This window comes from Mastomys coucha, unplaced genomic scaffold (genome assembly GCF_008632895.1).
Source record: "Mastomys coucha isolate ucsf_1 unplaced genomic scaffold, UCSF_Mcou_1 pScaffold9, whole genome shotgun sequence".
Classification (NCBI taxonomy): domain Eukaryota; kingdom Metazoa; phylum Chordata; class Mammalia; order Rodentia; family Muridae; genus Mastomys; species Mastomys coucha.
In genome coordinates, this window is record NW_022196915.1 from 90,146,746 (window position 1) to 90,153,833 (window position 7,088).

At 40.0% G+C, this 7,088-nt stretch overlaps 1 long non-coding RNA gene across 2 annotated transcripts in view; it reads left to right on the forward strand.

Annotated features, from left to right (window-relative positions):
* Positions 1 to 7,088, forward strand: part of LOC116085062 — a 71,155-nt gene that overhangs the window by 60,357 nt on the left and 3,710 nt on the right. The window lies entirely within an intron of this gene.

A 7,088-nucleotide genomic window follows, 5' to 3' on the forward strand; every position in this document is an offset into this window, starting at 1 on the left:
TGTTTGTTTCTTTGTTTTTTGGAGGGGAAACTGGGAATGGACAAATTTACATGTAAATAAAGAAAATAAAAAAAAATTGCCACTCACACAAAACAATGAATGAGTTTCATGTGGATTGCTAATACCTTTAAAATATTCATTTTATCTTAGGAAAATGTTTTAATTGGGTAATTTCTTAAAGAAATACCAAATTTTATAAGAAAAGATAAATTAAGATGTAGAAAAAATGACAATTTACTTGAGACAACATAAACTGAATATTTTATTTTCTTTTACTGGCTCTCCTCAATGTTGCAAATTTAGAATCATGGACATTTTCTCAATTGCTAATTGAGAACTTCCCAAACCACTGCTTTTTACTTCTAGACCCAATATGATATGCTATTCCACTCTCAGTATAGTTTTAAAATAAAGCCACAAAAGTATTTTTACGGGATGAAGGCACTGCTTGAAATAGTCATCACTAGTAAACTGTTCAGTGTTACAGCTGGAGACCACTCAGGAAAATTCCTGCTCAAGCAAATAATTGAGTATTGACCCCGGAAATACACCTGAGGTGCATTTCCCATAGATGGTCTAAGTGACAGAGGGAATTTGCTTCTTAAAGGAGAGATTCATTATAAAATTTTCATACCCAAAAGTCCTCGTATGTGAATAACCTAACTCCTGGACGTAAAGGTTTGAGGGAGTTGAAGATAAAAGCTCAGTCTCAGAAGCCTTCTCAATTCTATCTACAGGTGGACCTAAAATTAGTTTCTTGTCTTTCCCCCAATTTAGAATGTATATTGATGAACAAGTTCAGATTTAGCACTACCAATGTATATGTGTCAAAAAGTAATCAACGTTCTATACAAGGTCCAGTAATCACCATAAACGATCAGCTGCTCCCACTCTACCCCTGATGATCTACTTTGAGAAATTGTCTCCACATATATAGGGTGTATGCCTCACAATTACACAACGAAGTGGCATCCCACGAAACCAGCTTCCACATTGTCCCCACTCATTCAGTCCTTGTACATGTCTTCAGGAAGAGTCTTTGCTACAGAATAGCAGCACCTTATTCTAGAAACACACATCTGTCCCTCCATGCTTCAAACTCATGACATGTGCTCCTCCTTATTTCTCTATGGAATCTGTTTTATATCATACATGACACCCGAGACATGCTTACCACTCCCCACTCAGCAGTCAGTCACCATAAAGAACCGCAACAGTGTACCCCTTTCCCAGTTCTAGAAAGCTCGCTCTCCTTGTCTGCCCAAATCTTGCCCATTTTTCTCAAAAGTATTGAAATGTCCCTCTCTGTTCTCTGCCTCCCAATGGTTAATAGCTCATGCATTTGTCCAATGTCCACATCATAAGTATCTACTATGTGAATACCAACTCAAGTAGTACCAGCAAAAATAAATATTTCTGTGAAGCAGGTGAGCCATATATTTAGAGATCTTTCTGGCATTTCTAGCATAAGTAAGAAACACCATCAGAAAAGAACTGCTCTGGCCTCAGATAGCATCTTGGGAACTGTTCTGGCCTCAGATGGCATCTCCGGCTTAGTCACATCAGGCTATCCCTCACCACCTTCACATCTCTGGTTCTCCCTCTCTTCATAGTGCTCAAATCATTCAGCTTCTCTTTGTCTCCTGTCTTCCCATCCCATACTTGCTCATTGTAGTGTCCTGCCCACCCATGCCAAGTCAGCAATGATATCGTCTTTTGAAAGATGAGATGATTAAATGTTTGTCCAACTCAAAGATTCAAAGGGAAATAAATCCCTGGGTACAGTTGAATGGAGCACAGAAAAATTGCAATTCAAGATAGAGCCGTCCAGTTTCATGTTTGAATCTCCACCACGAGAAACTACAAAGACGAGCAGATAGGCCACTGATGGGAAGCAAACACAGCAGGCATGACAGCCAGCTCTGGTCTCCATTCTGCAAGTCCTGATCTTCCTCCTGGGCTAGAATGGATACAGCTCTGGGAGTCACAGTGACTCAGAGGAAGAAGGCATAGGGTGGCTGGCACTTGTGTTTGTTACTGTCTCTATTGATGGGATGTGCCACTCACCATTTCCCAAGGGGCAAGAACACAACCGCGCTATGTTTTCAGTTCAGCATCTTTTCATAGAGCACCAACTGCTCGGCTTCTCTTTCTCTCGCATCTCTCTACCACCTACTTCCTCATAGCTTAGTCTTGATGCTTCCACTGAGCCCAAAATTCAGCTTCTTAACCAAATTATTTCATCCAAGGTTCTTGTATTATTGAAGCTCTTCATGTGATTACATTATCATGATACGAATTCATTCCACCAGTGACTGAGGGAATCGGAACTCACTCTTCCAATCAAAGAGTCAGAATTGCTAACAGCATTTCTATGTTTTATATAAATTCAAAGGCACGTAAGGAAGTGAATGTAAATGAGAAAATGATGCATTCAGAAAGTGAAGAACATACACAGAAATGTAGCTGGTGCGGAAATTCTCATCTCCCACATTCACTCTGATTACAAGTTCATTTGCCGCAAATATTGCATCATCTGAAAGAGAGGCATTTGATTGGGTTATAGTTGAAAATGTCTGGAGGTATTGTTCCAGAATCGCTCCTGTTGGGAAGCTCTGCTGCTAAGATCAAAGTCCTGAGCTCCACACAAGATGGCAGACTCCCTTTGTCAGTGAGGCCTCCTTTTCTCTACCTGGGAGACCCTGGATCCTTTACCCTCTACCTCAGGAATGTTGCATATCCCTTAGGGAAATTATAGGCCCAACTCCCTTTCTCTAGATAAGAAACCCATTCAGGTGCTTCTCAGCCATTCAGTGTTCCTCAATTGAGAATTCTTTGTTTAGCTCTGTACCCCATTTTTTAATGGGGTTATTTGGTTCTCTGGAGTCTAACTTCTTGAGTTCTTTGTATACCTTGGATATTAGCCCTCTATCAGATATAGGTTTGGTAAAGATCTTTTCCCAATTTGTTGGTTGCCATTTTGTCCTATTGACAGTGTCTTTTGCCTTACAGAAGCTTTCCAACTTTATGAGGTCCCATTTGTCAATTCTTGATCTTAGAGGAGAAGCTATAGGCGTTCTCTTCAGGAAATTTTCCCCTGTGCCTATTTGCTCGAGGTTCCTCCCCACTTTCTCTTCTATTAGTTTTAATGTATCTGCTTTGAGGTGGAGGTCCCTGATCCACTTGGACTTGAGCTTTGTACAAGGAGAAAGGAATGGATCGATTTGCATTTTTCTACATGTTAACCTCCAGTTGAGCCAGCACCATCTGCTGAAAATGCTGTCTTTTTTCCACTGGATGGTTTTAGCTCCTTTGTCAAAGATTAAGTGACCATAGGTGCGTGGGTTCAATTCTGGGTCTTCAGTTCGGTTCCATTGATCTACCTGCCTGTCACTATGCATGTGTATGGTAGAGGATTGCAAAATTGATCATCAATAGGAAGAGAGGACCTCGGCCCTGTGAAGGTTCTGTGCCCCAGTTAGGGGAATGCCAGGGCCAGAAAGTGGGAGGTAACAGGGGTTTGTTTTTCTTGTTTTTGTTTGTTTCTTTGTTTTTTGGAGGGGAAACTGGGAATGGAGAAATTCGCATGTAAATAAAGAAAATATCTAAAATAAAATAAATAAATAAATAAATAAATAAATAAATAAATAAATAAATAAAAGAAACCCATTCAGCAAGCACACCAAGATCCCTGGAATGCCTCCCCAAGCTAACGAGGTAGCTTAGTACCTTAGCCTTTAGCCAATAACCTTTGCCCACCATGAATAGTCCTACTCCCTCCCTAAACTTCTATATAAGCATCATTCACCCCAGATAAAGTTGAGCTGCCTCTCTGAAGCTGGTCGCAGAGATAAATCTGTCATCTCTGCCATACTCACGGACCTTCGGACCTTCTGAAACCCTGTTTGTGGACTCTTCCTTTTTTTTTGAGACAGGGTTTCTCTGTGTAGTCCTGGCTGTCCTGGAACTCACTCTGTAGACCAGGCTGGCCTTGAACTCAGAAATCCGCCTGCCTCTGCCTCCCAAGTGCTGGGATTAAAGGCGTGCGCCACCACTGCCTGGCTCTACTCTTCCTTTATCCTCCTGGGCTGCTTGCTAACAACCCTGGGAAGAAGAGAGAACCACAGCTTCAAGAACTCAAAGAAGCCAAGAGGCCTAGGGTCCAGGATGTTATGGTCCTTGATATTCTTGTTATGGAAACTGTAATTTTAGTACATGGTCTGTGTCAATTAGAGTCCAAGGAAATATTTTTTTTTAATTAATTGTCATTTTTCTTCTATAAACTTTGTAAAACCCCGGCTCTGCATGTCTTGGCATTGAAAACAGCCTCGCACACATAGCTATATGACCTCATCTCTAAACCTAGATAATCACAGAGCCTTACTACCTAATTCACATCCTACCAACCACAGGAGTGTCATCAGCTTCAAGCTCACTCAGAGAGGAGCTATCTTGGGACGAAGCCTGGGGCTAGCAATAGTGCTGTACAAATAAAACTGTTAGTAGAAAGGGAAGAAAGATGGCCGTCTCACACAAGGACTCGGGGACCACGGCCACTGCACTTTCTAAGGACTGTTTTCAAAAATCTATATTTGAGATCTACAAGTTCTTTATGCCTAATATAAGAAGCCCCCACCCATATGAAAACTCATGACCGACTCTGTGCATCCATCAGTCTACTTTCTTCTCAATAGAAGAAAATGAAGAGATAAACTATCATTGAGAAAATTGTCTATATCAAAAATAATAGTAGAAAACAAAGTGAGCAGTAAGGCCATTTTGGCATAGGGAATGCTGTGTACCTATAGTTCTCAGAGGGACTGTGTGGCCCTGGGCATAGGGAATGCTTTGCACTAATAGTTCTCTGAAGAACTGAGTGGCCATTTCGGCATAAGGGTGACTCTGCCCTGATAGTTCTTTGAGGGACTGTGTGGCCTTACTAAGGAGGAAGGTAGTTGGAGCCAAATTAGCTAGAATTCCTGCTGTGCAACTATATATATATATATATATATATATATATATATATATATTGAGACAGGGTTTCCCTGTATAGTTTTGGCTGTCCTGGAACTCACTCTGTAGGCCAGGCTGGCCTCGAACTCAGAAATCCACCTGTCTTTGCCTCCCAAGTGCTGTGATTAAAGGTGTGTGCCACCACCGCCCGGCTGTGTAACTATATTTCTTATCCACCATCATTTTATACATCTCTACTCTTCTTCCACCATAAGCCCAACTATCAACTATTAAAACATCCATTATTTTTAAAATGGTAAATACAGAAATAGTCCCACTGTTAATCTTGCATTTGCATTTTTCCTAGGGTTGTAATTTGTCAGGCATATGTGTTCACTACAAATTTATTCAACCAAGAAAATGTTGGAAACACATTTGTGATTGTTTTTTCTGAAAATTACTTTGAAAAAGTTATAAATGTGTTTTTGACAGTTTGGAAATGTATGAAGAACTGAGTGTCAGAGACACCTTGAAAGAAAATAAATTTATATTTGAGAAGTGCAAGCCAGACTTCACAGGAAAAAATGCAATTAGAAAACTATACAAGATAGTAGTATTGGTAAAAACAACCTGAATCAACTGGTCAGCCACTTTGGAAGGATATTGAAAAGTCAGTAGTTGTATAGTCTAACCAATGACAGACCAGGGGTGAAACACTTACACAGAGCCTGCTTCAATAGTTCAGAAACCCATCCTCTAAAAGCCCAATCTTGCCCCTATATCAGGTTTTAAATTCAGAATTCAAAACTCAACTCTTTCCAACAGAGTTGGATGGATGTACAGTTTCCAACCGTTTTGGGATGTACGGGTGAAGATGGCCGGGACTCAAAGCCTGGGTTTGGGACTCACAGACAATGGAGTTTTGACACATATGCTAGCGTTTACTAGCGTTTGCCAGTTAGTAACATTTTCTGTGATACTTTTTTCTTTTATTGAAGATACATATTTTTCTCAAATAATACATCCTGATTACAGTTTTCCCCTCCCCCTGCTCTCTTCGTTTTCCCTTCCATGCAGATCCACCCCTTTCTGTCTCTCATTAGAAAACAAACAGGCATCTAATTGATAACAATAAAATAAAATAAAATATAGTAAGGTAAAACAAAAGCTAACACAATGGGATAGTGTGATATAAATATATGGGAGGAAAAAAGCCCAGTAAAAGGTAAAAGAGATAGACACAGGGACCCCCTTGTCTGCACATCTGAGCTACTCTTTTTATTTGAAAAATTAAAATGATAGCCCTTATGTTGAAATGCTACAGGGGTTTATTTTGCAGCATTATAAATTATTTGACACACAGTAAAATACTCAGAAAAGAGTAGACATTCACAATTATAACAGAAGGCAGCTTGCATCTTTAAAAGAAAGACCAATTCATAATTTCCTATAATTGTGATTAGAAATCTGTAAGACTTATCCAGAGAAAGTTTTGGGGGGAAACCAGACTAAATATATTTTTTGATTTTTCTACATGGAATACATTTTGAATGATGCTTCTGACACTTCCATAAAAGCCAGACACTCATTTCAATAATGTTGAGCCTGACCGTGTGATTTGTTTTCACCAATGAGCTGTCAGCCTACACATGGCACACTTGAAACCAAATCCAGGCATTTGGTTGGCTCTTCTCACTTCTTCCGGTCCTTAAAACAACGTAGACTGACTGAGTCCTCACTTCCCTGAGACGCTTAAAGCCCAGCCAGGCTTCCTTGTCTGGGGCCAGTCTAGATGTCCGAATCCTCGTCATGTAGACACACGAGTGAGCTGCCCTGAACACAGCCTGGTTTCCCAGAACTTCATTAGTGCTCGAATAGATGATCAATGTTTAAAGAACTCAGGGCTGGGGAAGATTTTTTTTTTTTTTTTGAGGAGAGATTGGTAATTATTTAGTAACTATTTTTAAAAATAACAAAATAATACGTGTAAACAAAAACGTGTCAAAGCTTGCATGAAAATAGGGACAGCAGTCCCATGATGCAAAGCGTCTTATTTAAGTAACTTAGAAGATATGTGGTTTTGCATCACGTATCTTTACTATAGTGGCTTGCTTTCTGTCTTTTTTTTTTTTTTT